The following is a 12,638-nucleotide window of genomic DNA, read 5'->3' as shown; positions in this document are numbered from 1 at the left end:
TGTCCCTCTGTCTCCTGTATAGGCTCTCTCCCTCCCTTCACCTTCTCTCTCTTCATTGCAGGTTAGATCCTATGGCACATCTGCTTAAAACCCTTCATTACCTTCCAATTACACTTAGAACAGCAGCCAAAATCGTTAACTAGATCAACAAGCTCTCCAAGAGCTGTCCCACCTGTCTCCCCAGCTCATCTCAGCCGCTTTCTGGCTTCAGCCTGTTCAGCCTGGCCTTCCCTTGAGTCTGGCTTTTTTTTTTTTTTTTTTTTTTTTTTGGTGCTGTGACAGTCTTGCACTGTCCGGGCTGCAGTGCACTATCTCGGCTCACTGCAACCTCTACCTCCCAGGTTCAAGCAATTCTTCTTGTCTCAGCCTCCCAAGTAGCTGGGATTACAGGCACCCGCCACCACAACCGGCTAATTTTTTTGTTTTTTTAGTAGAGACGGGGTTTCACTATGTTGGCCAGACTGGTCGCCGACTCCTAACCTGGTGATCCGCCCGCCTCAGCCTCCCAAAGTGCTGGGATTACAGGTGTGAGCCACCAGGCCCAGCCTTTTGTTTTTTGTTATTTTGTTTTGTTTTGTTTTGGGGGCGGTTTTGGGGTTTTTTTGAAGCAGAGTCTCACTCTTTGGCTCAGGCTGAAGTGCAGTGACGTGATCTCAGCTCACTGCAACCTCCCTCTTCTGAGTTGAAGTGATTACTCTGTGTCAGCCTCCCAAGTAGCTGGGATTACAGGCGCGCCACCATCCCCAGCTAATTTTTTTTTTTTTTTTAAGACCAAGTCTTGCTCTGTCGCCCAGGCTGAAGTACATTGTTGCAGTCTGAGCTCAATGCAACCTCTGCCTCTTGGGTTCAAGCAATTCTTCTGCCTCAGCCTCCAGAGTAGCTGGGACTACAGGCGCGCGCCACCACACCCGGGTAATTTTTGTATTTTTACTAGAGACAGGGTTTCACCATGTTGGCCAGGATGGTCTCGATTTCTTGACCTCATGATCTGCCTGCCTCGGGCACTCAAAGTGCTGGGATTACAGGCATTAGTCATCGTGCCTGGCCTTTTCCTATTTTTAGTATAGATGAGGTTTCAACATGTTGGCCAGGCTGGTTGAACTCCTAACCTCAAATGATCCACCTGCCTTGGCCTCCCAAAGTACTGGGATTACAGGTGTGAGCCAACGCGCCCAGCATATTCTGGCATTTCTAAGATTTACTCACACTGAGGACCTAGAGAAGTGACTAATGTAAAAAAAAGAAAAAGAAAAGAAAACAGGTCTGAATAAAAAGTGGACAGTCATGCTTTTAATTTGACACGTTTTTGAATGAAACAATAGTATAATTTTCCTCTTGACTTCGGAACTTCTTCCAGACTTGACTCCAAGAACTATTATTAGTGAAACATGGGAAATCCCCAATAATACTGAAAAAAAAAAAGTAGACTGATTAACTTGGTATGACATGCACACTGGGTTAGAATGAAATGTATCTGAAAGTGCTGCATAAGAAAGTGTCAAAGGCCAGACACAGTGGGTCATGCCTGTAATCCCAACACTTTGAAAGGCATAGATAGAAGGATTCCTTGAGCCCAGGAGTTCAAATCTAGCCTGGGTAATATAGCAAGATCTCATCTATTAAAAATAAATAAAAGTTATTAATGAATATTTCTTTATATCCCGAATACTCTTTAGTTATCTTGCACAGGATTTGATGCTTAGTAAATATTTGCTGAATTAATAGAACAATAGGCTGAAACAAAGACAACCTTCTAATCCCAGATCCACTACTAGTCTAAGGTGGACTTGGACAAACCATTTCACATCTCAGAATCTCCATTTTCTTATCTATAAAAGAGGTGCATTGCCGGGCACAGTGGCTCACACCTGTAATCCCTGCACTTTGAGAAGCTGAGGCGGGCAGATCACGAGGTCAAAGAGTTAAAGACCAGCCTGACCAACATGGTGAAACCCAGTCTCTAATAAAAATACAAAAATTAGCTGGGCGTAGTGGCACACGCCTGTAATCCCAGATACTCAGGAGGCTGAGACAGGAGAATCACTTGAATGAGGGAGGCGGACACTGCAGTGAGCAGAGATCACACCACTGCATTCCAGGCTGGGTGATAGAGTGAGACTCCGTCTCCAAAAAAAAAAAAAAAAATGTGCATTGGAACATGATTTTAAAGACTATTCTGGCTCAAACATTTTATAATTTTTAAAATATTTCTCAAACTCTTTCTCTAGTTTTCCAGTGCTTAAAAATATTCCGATGTTCTCTTTGCCATTTAAGATCTTCCCATTTGAATCTCAACTTCCCATTATAGCAAAATAGCCTGCTTTTCCCCTTATATGAACGCTTGCCCCAAACAAAAGTAGCAGCAATAGCAACAACAAAGATCAATAATATCTGATTGTAAATGTTAACCCTAGCATGTATATGGAGAAATCAACATTCATGTTTACTGTTCACAAGAGGATAAATCAATATAACTGTTTTTTAGGAGATAATTCAGATATAATATTTACTGCAGTATTTTTCATTATACATATATAATATGTATAAGATATGTTTAATAGGCATACAAGGCCGGGCGCGGTGGCTCACGCCTGTAATCCCAGCACTTTGGGAGGCCAAGTTGGGTGGATCACCTAAGGTCAGGAGTTTGAGACAAGCCTGACCAATTTGGTGAAACCCCATCTCTAAAAAAAAAAAAAAGACATATATATAATATGTTTTATATATATATGTTATATGTATTATATATACAATAAATATATGTACAATGATCTGTTTTTAAAGTTAATTATTCATCTTTTTTTTTTTTTGAGACAGAGCCTCACTCTGTTGCCCATGCTGAAGTGTAGTGGCACAATCTCAGCTCACTGCAACCTCCACCTCTCAGGTTCCAGCGATTCTCCTGCCCCAGCCTCCCAAGTAGCTGGAATTACAGGCCTGCACCACCATGCCCGGCTAATTTTTGTATTTTTAATAAAGACGAGTTTTCACCGTGTTTGCCAGGCTGGTCTTGAACTCCTGAACTCAGGTGATCCACCTGCCTTGGCCTCCCAAAGTGCTGGGATTACAGGTGTGAGTCACCATGCCCTGCGGATTATTCATTAGTTTCATTGCTGTCTTTATATCCGTGTAACCTTTGAAACAGTGAGAAGATTCAGACCTGTTGAGTTGGCAACTAATGAAAGCAAGGGATACAGGCAGGCCTATTTGGATTTTTCACTTGTCCAAAATTTTTCTATCCAGTCAATGCCATACTGCCATACTTTAAAAAAGAAAAAAAGCATAATTTTCTTCTTTACTGCATTTTCTAAACTTTCTGCCATTAACATATGTTAATTTTATAATGGGCAGGGGAACCCTTCAATTTACGTGGTAAAAATTCACAGCACACCAATACTTTTTCCATAGAACCAGAAAAACCTAGTATTAAGAGATACCATGGAAGCCATTCAACCTAATCTTTCTAGTAATCAAGAGAATTTTTGCACTGTCTATCACATCTTATTTTCTTTCTTTTTCTTTTTTTTTGAGACAAAGTCTCACTTGTCACCCAGGTTAGAGTGCCATGGCATGATCTTGGCTAACTGCAACCTCTGCTTCCCAGGTTCAAGGGATTCTCCTGCCTCAGCCTCCCAAGTAGCTGGGACTACAGGCACGCACCACCACACCAGGCCAATTTTAGTAGAGATGCAGTTTCACCATATTGGTCAGGCTGATCTTGAACTCCTGACCTCATGATCCACCCACTTCAGCCTCCCAAAGTGCTGGAATTAAAGGTGTGAGCCACTGTGCCCTGTCTCACATCTTATTTTCATAGTAATAAAAAGGCTACTGTGTCAAAATTAAAAACTTTTGTTCTGGGCCGGGCGCTGTGGCTCACACCTGTAATCCCAGCACTTTGGGAGGCCAAGGCGGGTGGATCACAAGGTCAAGAGATCGAGACCATCCTGGTCAACATGGTGAAACCCCGTCTCTACTAAAAATACAAAAAATTAGCTGGGCATGGTGGCGCATGCCTGTAATCCCAGCTACTCAGGAGGCTGAGGCAGGAGAATTGCCTGAACCCAGGAGGCGGAGGTTGCGATGAGCCGAGATTGCGCCATTGCACTCCAGCCTGGGTAACAAGAGCGAAACTCCGTCTCAAAAAAAAAAAAACAACTTTTGTTCCAAGAAAAACACTGTCTAGAAAATGAAAAACCAAACCACAGACTAGGAAAAAAAAACTTTGCAAAACACATATCTGATAAAAGACTGTTATTCAAAAAAATATACAAAGAACTCTTAAAACTAAACAATAAGAAAACACACTATCTAATTTAAAAATTGGCAAAAATGTTGATGCCAAGTGTTAGGTAAATAAAAAAAAATAAAAGTTTTTTGGTTTTTATATGTTTGTTTTGAGACGGAGTCTTGCTCTGTCACCAAGGCTGGAGTGCAGTGGCATGATCTCCACTCACTGCAACCTCCACCTCCTAGGTTCAAGCAATTCTTGTGCCTCAGCCTTCCAAGATGCTGGGATTACAGGCTTCTGCCACCAGGTCCGGCTAATTTTTATATTTTTAGTAGAGACAGAGTTTCACCATTTTGAACAGGCTGGTCTCAAACTCTTGGCCTTTGAGAGGCCAATCCATCCACCTTGGCCTCCCAAAGTGCTGGGATTACAGGCATGAGCCACCTTGCCCAGCCAAAAAAAATTTTTTTTAATGGGCAAAAATCTGAACAGATAGCTCACCAAAGAGGATGTACAAATGGCAAATAAACATATGAAGACATGTTGAATATCATATGTCATCAGGGAATTGCAAATTAAAACAATGAGAAAATAGCCAAGTTATGAAATTAACACAAGTGCTCATCAATGTATTAATGGAAACAGAAAATACAGCATATATATTTATATATATATGTACAATGGAATATTATTCAGACATAAAAAAGAATGAAATTCTGTCATTTGCAGCAAGATAAATAGAATCTGGAGACCATTATACTAAGTGAAATAAGCCAGACACAGAAAAACAAATATCACATGTTCTCATTCATATGTGAGAGTTTAAAAAGTTCATCTCGGGGCTGGGCGAGGTGGCTCACGCCTATAATCCCAGCACTTTGGGAGGCCGAGGCTGGCGGATCACCTGAGGGTGGGAGTTGGAGACCAACCTGACCAAGATGGAGATACCCTGTCTCTACTGAAAATACGAAATTAGCTGGGTTGTGGTGGCACATGCTGAGGCAGGAAGATTGCTTGAACCTGGGAGGCAGAGGTTGCGGTGAGCCGAGATCGTGACATTGCACTCCAGCCTGGGTAATAAGAGGCAAACTCCATCTCAAAAAAAAAAAAGTACATCTTGGCCGGGCACAGGTGGCTCACGCCTGTAATCCCAGCACTTTGGGAGGCTGAGGTGGGTGGATCCGAGGTCAAGAGATCGAGACCATCCTGGCCAACATGGTGAAACCCTGTCTCTACTAAAAAAGTTAGCCGGACATGGTGGCACATGCCTGTAGTCCCAGCTACTAAGGAGACTGAGGCAGGAGAATCACTTCAACCCAGGAGGCGGAGGTTGCAATGAGCCAAGATGACACCACTGCACTCCAGCCTGGCGACAGAGCGAGACTCTGTCTCAAAAAAAGAAAAGTTCATTTCATGGAGGTAGAGAATAAGTGATAGTTACCAGAGTCTGCTGGCAGAGGGGGGCAGTTGAAGAGAGGTTATTTAATTGGTACAAACATGCAGTTAGATAGAAGGAATAAATTCTAGGGTTTGAAAGCACAGGAAGGTGACTATAGTTAACAACGTATTATATATTTCAAAGTTACTAGATTTGAAATGTTCCCAACACAACGAAATGATAAATGTAGCCAGGCACAATGGCGAGCATCTGTAATTGCAGCTACTCAGGAGGCTGAAGAGAGAGAATCACTTGAACCCAGGAGGCGGAGGTTGCAGTGAGCTGAGATCATGAGAGTGTATTCTAGCCTGGGCAACAGAGCAAAACTCCGTATATTAATAAAAAGATAAATGTTCAATGTGATGGCTATCCTAAATACCTTGAGTTGATCATTACACATCGTATGCATGTATCAAAATACCACATGTACCCTATAAATACGTACAAATATTGTATACAATTTTTTTCAAAGTGAAATACTATATACCAATTAAAATGGCCAAAATCCAAACCACTAACAACACTAAATACTGCTGAGGATGTGGAGCAACAGGAACTCACATTCATTGCTGGTGGGAATGCAAAATGGAATGGTCACTTTGGAAGACAGTTTGGCAGCTTCTTGCAAAACTAAACATACTATTATCATACAATCCAGCAATCGCACTCTTTGGTATTTACTCAAATGTGTTAAAAACATATGTTGGCTGGTCAACATGGTGAAACCCCGTCTCTACTAAAAATACAAAATTAGCTGGGCATGGTGGCGTGTGCCTGTAATCCCAGCTACTCAGGAGGCTAAGGGAGGAGAATTGCCTGAACCCAGGAGGCGGAGGTTGTGGTGAGTCGAGATCGCGCCATTGCACTCCAGCCTGGGTAACAAGAGCGAAACTCCGTCTCAAAAAAAAAAAAAAAAAAAAACTTATGTTGGGCCAGGCGCGGTGGCTCATGCCTGTAATCCCAACACTTTGGGAGGCTGAGGCGGGCAGATCACGAGGTCAGGAGTTGGAGACCAGTCTGGCCAACATGGTGAAACCCCGTCTCTACTAAATATATAAAAAATTAGCCAGGCATGGTGGTGGATACCTATAATCCCAGCTACTCAGGAGGCTGAGGCAGGAGAATCGGTTGAACCCAGGAGGCAGAGGTTGCAGTAAGCAGATATCACGCCATTGCACTCCAGTCTGGGTGACAGGGCAAGACTCCATCTCAAAAAAAAAAAGTCTACCCAAAAACCTGCACACCAATGTTTATAGTAGTTTTATTCACAATTGCCAAAAATTGGAAGCAACCAATATGTCCTTCAATAGGTGAATGGATAAACTGTGAGACATACAGAATGGACCATTATTTGACACTCTAAAGAAATGACCTAGAAAACCACAAAAAGACATGGAGGAATCTTAAGTGCTTATTGCTAAGTGAAAGAAGCCAATTAGAAAAGGCTACACTGGATAAGACAAAACTATAGAGACAGTAAAAAGATCAGTGGTTGCAAAGGGCTCAGGGGAAGGGAAGGAGAAATGAAGAAATTAAACATGGGATTTCTAGTGCTGTGAAATTATTCTATTTGATACTGTAATGATGAATACATGTTATTATGTATTTGTCAAAACCCATAAAATGTAAAACACAAAGAGTGAACCTTAGTGTAAACTCTAGACTTTAGTTAATAATAATGTATTAGTATTGGTTTGCCAATTGTAACAAATGAAGGAATATACGGGACTAATGCAATATGTTAATAATAGAGGAAACTGGAGGGTGGAGAAGGTGTTGGTAAGAAAGTAAACAGAATTCTGTACCTTCTTATTTTTCTGTAAATCTAACAGTGAGCTAAAATAATTAAGTTTATTCATTAAAAGAAGACTGATGTTTAAAATATACTAGAAATGTTAGACATTCTTTGTAATGATTTTAGCTTTTTTTTCCCTAACATTAGAAACCCAGTGTCATTTTAGCTTTTTGGCTTTTAACTTTTATGATAGAAGGTGATGGATTAAATTGCAAGAAGCCACAGAGTATATACCAGTAACTACAAAAAGAATAGGGATTATTTAAACATAAACCAAAACAATGGTTTTATCCAAGTATTCCCATCCTAATCTGAATGGAGTTCCAGTATAAGAGCAACCTTTGTTTGTTCAGATTTCAAGATGATTCATTGCACAAAAAAAGAAAACTATTGTGATAGTCTTTTCACTGAACATGTCCATCATGGTTTATCTATTTGGAGAATGAGTAATGTCACTAAGCAGTCCTCCGCAAGGCTAGGTGAACGAGGAGCGCTTACAGGACAACTGGAAGCCAGCTATGTCTCATTCCTGGAATGAGACCATGAAAAGTAACTTTATAGAGGGCTGTTCTTGGCCAGGCACAGTGGCTCACACCTGTAATCCCAAAACTTTGGGAAGCTGAGGGTAGCAGATTGCTTAAACCCAGGAGTTCAAGACCAGCCTAGGTAATATGGTGAAATCCCCATCTCTACAAAAATTATCAGGGCTTAGTGGTCTCTCTTATTAGAGGTTTTTATTATTATTTTTTTATTATTACAGGTCTCTCTTATCAGAGACCTGTAGTCTCAGCTACTTGGGAGGCCGAGGTAGGATCACTTGAGCCCAGGAGGTCAAGTCTGCAGTGAGCCAAGATTGCACCACTGCACTCCAGGACGAGATCCTGCAAAAAAAAAAAAAAAAAAAAAAGGCTGTTTTGTGACTGGTGGCAGACCTGTGGTTGCTGTTGGTTAGCAGGGTTCACAATTGGGTAAAAGAACTGGCTACACGCCAGGGGAGAGCAAGATGAAGATAAAACCTACCAGCACTTCTGCATGTGTTTTTCACTACGTTTAACCAAGTTCACCCATTACATTTTATTGTTTCTGCAGCTTCTTTTAAACTAGAATAAAACAGGCCAAAACCATAGCAACTAGCTACATGTGGCTACCTAAATTAATTAGAATAGAATAAAGTCTAAAATTCAGTTCCTCAGCCACACTAGCCACATGTCAAGGGCTCAGTAGCTACATGTAACTTGAGATGAACACATCAATATAGAACTTTTCCAATCTTGCAGAAAGTTCTATTGAACATATTTTCTTAAAATAAATAATACTCCCTTTATTTGGCTAGATTGAGGTCTTTAATCTAGCACAAAAGGACCCAACTAGAATATAGCCACTTAAGACTTAACCATTTACATAAATTAATTACATTATTGTGTCTATTTTTTCAAGTCAGCTGATAAAATGTGACTGGTTCTTTTCTTCCTGTGTTTGCATTGAGATTAATGAAGTGATGAAAAGCCAGCAAGAAGAGTATGAGGAAATAAAAGTCCTAGATAATTCAATCACAGAATTCTCCAAGAAGACAAGGATAATGATATAGTTTATCAAACTACTAACTTGTATATCTGTAGACCTACTATTATTTTAAATATTTTTTGTTATAAAAGATAATACATGCTCCAATAAAAATATCAACAATTATGTAAACATATAAAATAGAAGTAAAAATATCCTATAATATCATTGCCAAAGAGAGCTACTGTATAAAAATGTACATCATGCATATTTCTTTCAGTTTTTATCTCCCTAGATACTAATATTATTTTCACATACTTAAGAAGGGTTTCATATCATATATGTCATCTTATTATGAATATAACTAGCTTTTTCACCTAATATGTATGTTTGGGCACATTTTCATGTCAGTATATTTCATACTTCATATACTTCAACTTTAAATAGTTGCATAGAATTTCATTTTACAGATGTTTCATAATTTCTATAGCCAACCTATTACTGATGAGCATTTGGTTGGTTTTTGTTGGTTTGTTGCTGTTGTTTGTTTTAACCATTACAAAGAATTCCATAATAAAAATTTTGGAGTATTTGTGTTATATAAGTATATTTTGATTTACCTCTTTTTCATGACCTTGACAATTGTTTAAATTTATTGTTAAATTGGAAATTTTATATAGAGAAATTTGCCTATAAATAAATGAAGAATAAAACTTTTACAATATTAAATCAGTTGCTAAACTGCTTCAGTCATGTGTGTATTTACTTTGTGTAAATGTTGGTTAGGGAAAAGACTACAACTATAAACCCCAAAGTCTAAAAATGCTCAAAACCCACTCTATAGCTGGAAAAGAGGTAGAAGTGTTTGAGTACAGAAAGGGCAGTTACTGTTCAGAAGGAAAATATAGCCATAGGAATGGGAAGAAATAAAACTCCATGAAAAGGAAACAAATTACCTTAAGAGATTTTAATACTGCACTTTCCTAGGTTAAGGTTGATAATAAATAAACAAGGACAATAATATTAAGTAATTTAATCAGTATGTTTAAAGTAGTATTTTATATACATGCTGAACTTGGTATCTTACAGAGAATACAACTTTTCAAGCACTTACAGATGCTAACAAAAATCATGCTATTAGGTCACAGAAAAACCTGCAGTGAATTTTTGTTTTTGAGACAGAGTTTTGCTCTTGTCACCCAGGCTGGAGTTGCTCACTGCAACCTTTGCCTCTTGGGTTCTGGCAATTCTCCTGCCTCAGCTTCCTGAATAGCTCCCATTACAGGCATGCAGCACCACACCGGGCTAATTTTTTGTATTTTTAGTAGAGACTGGTTTTGCCATGTTGGTCGGGCTGGTCTTGAACTCCTGGTCTCAGGTGATCCACCCACCTCAGCCTCCCAAAGTGCTAGGATTACAAGTGAAAGCCACCGCGCTGGGCCAACAAATTTTAAAAGGCAAAGTTGAATAGCCTAAATCTTCTGAATTCAATTTCATACCCCTACAAATTAACCAGAAAAGGTTAGTAAAAAACTGTGCCCAATTAGAATATTTAATTTGATTTATTGATGTATTGAGTTATTTATTGAATTATTTATTTATTTTGAGACAGTCTTGCTCTGTAGCCAGGCTGGAGTGCAGTGGCGCTATCTCGGCTCACTGCAACCTCCACCTCCTGGGTTCACGTGATTCTCCTGCCTCAGCCTCTCGAGTAGCTGGGACTACAGGTGCGCACCACCACTCCCAGATAATTTTTGTATTTTTTGGTAGAGACCGGGTTTCATCATGTTGGCCAGGATGGTCTCAATCTCGTGACCTCGTGATCCACCCACCTCAGCCTTCCAAAGTGCTGGGATTACAGGTGTGAGCCACTGCGACTGGCCTAATTTGATTTTAAAACAAAAGTTAAACTCTTTTTCTTTTTTTTTTTTTTTTTTTTTGAGATGGAGTTTCGCTCTTGTTACCCAGGCTGGAGTGCAATGGCGCGATCTCGGCTCACCACAACCTCCGCCTCCTGGGTTCAGGCAATTCTCCTGCCTCAGCCTCCTGAGTAGCTGGGATTACAGGCACGTGCCACCATGCCCAGCTAATTTTTTGTATTTTTAGTAGAGACGGGGTTTCACCGTGTTGACCAGGATGGTCTCGATCTCTTGACCTCGTGATCCACCCGCCTCAGCCTCCCAAAGTGCTGGGATTACAGGCTTGAGCCACCGCGCCCGGCTACTCTTTTTCTTTTTTTTGAGTCAGAGTTTCACTTTTGTTGCCCGGTCTGGAGTGCAGTGGCGCAGTCTCGGCTCCCCAATCTCCACCTGCCAGGTTCAAGTGATTCTTCTGCCTCAGCCTCCCGAGTAGCTGGGATTACAGGCATGTGCCACCACACCCAGCTAATATTTTTTTGTATTTTTAGTATAGATGGGGTTTCTCCATGTTGGTCAGGCTGGTCTCAAACTCCCGACCTCAGATGATCTGCCTGCTTCTACCTCCCAAAGTGCTGGGATTACAGGCCTAAGCCACCATGCCCGGCCATAAAATAAATTCTTCTAAGTATATTTTGGATTCAACAAAAATAAAGATCAAAATAAGATTGCAATAAACATTTATTTGGGCTGCATAACAAAAAGCTGAGCATTAAAATCAATATTCAACCAAGACTACAGCCAAATATGAGTATCATAATAATAAAATAATTTTTAGAACACAAAAATAAACCTGACATTTTATTTTTTTTAACTTTTATTATTGCCAGGAACAGTGGCTAGCACCTGTAATCTCAGCTACTCAAAGGCTGTGATAGGAGGATCTCTGGATTCCAGAAATTTGAGGCTGCAGTGAGCTATGATCTGGCACTGCACTTCGGCCTGGGCAAAAGAGTGAGTCCCATCTCTAAAAACAACGTAATTATTATTGCAATTCTATCATCAAATTATAAATGTCTAAGACTATCATAGAGGAACACGAATTTCTCAGCACTATTAGCTGCTAGATTCCACCTGCCTACAGGTACTCTGCTGCATATTTGCCATACTAAACAGATATTTGCTTTCAATTAAGGCAGGCTGTTTTCTGAATATTCTACCATTTTTTCCTTTTCTTTATACTTTTTATAATATCTGGATTAAAGATCATTTACCATGAATGTTTATACGTAATTATAGAATTTTTCCACCTAATAAAATTTGGTAGTGGCAAATTTGACATTCTGCTTTTACATCATTCTTAGAGGATATGAAGAATTTCCAGGCCAGGCACAGTGGCTCACGCTTGTAATCCCAGCACTTTGTGGGGCCAAGGTGGGCAGATTGCTTGAGCTCACAAGTTGGTGACTAGACTGAACAACATGGCAAAAGCTGTCTCTACAAAAAAAAAAACCAAAACAAAAAAAACACATACACACAGACGCGCGCACACACACACAAATTACTCGGACATGGTGGCACATGCCTATAGTCCCAGCTACTCCAGAGGCTGAGGTGGAAGGATTGCTTGAGCTTAGGAGGTCAAGGCTGTAGTGAGCCATGTGCATGTTACTGCACTCAGCCTGGGCAGCAGAGCAAGATCCTGTCTCAAAAAAAAAAAGCTAATGCAGTATATCAATAATATATTTGTAATGAGTTCCATTTTTCCTTTATTCATATATTAAAAATATATCCAAATAACAGGACTTATTTGTG

Source organism: Aotus nancymaae, unplaced genomic scaffold (assembly GCF_030222135.1).
Source record: "Aotus nancymaae isolate 86718 unplaced genomic scaffold, 86718_ANA_hifiasm-v0.15.2.pri h1tg000040l, whole genome shotgun sequence".
In the NCBI taxonomy this organism is placed as follows: Eukaryota; Metazoa; Chordata; class Mammalia; order Primates; family Aotidae; genus Aotus; species Aotus nancymaae.
Note: the sequence above shows the minus strand (reverse complement) of the source record.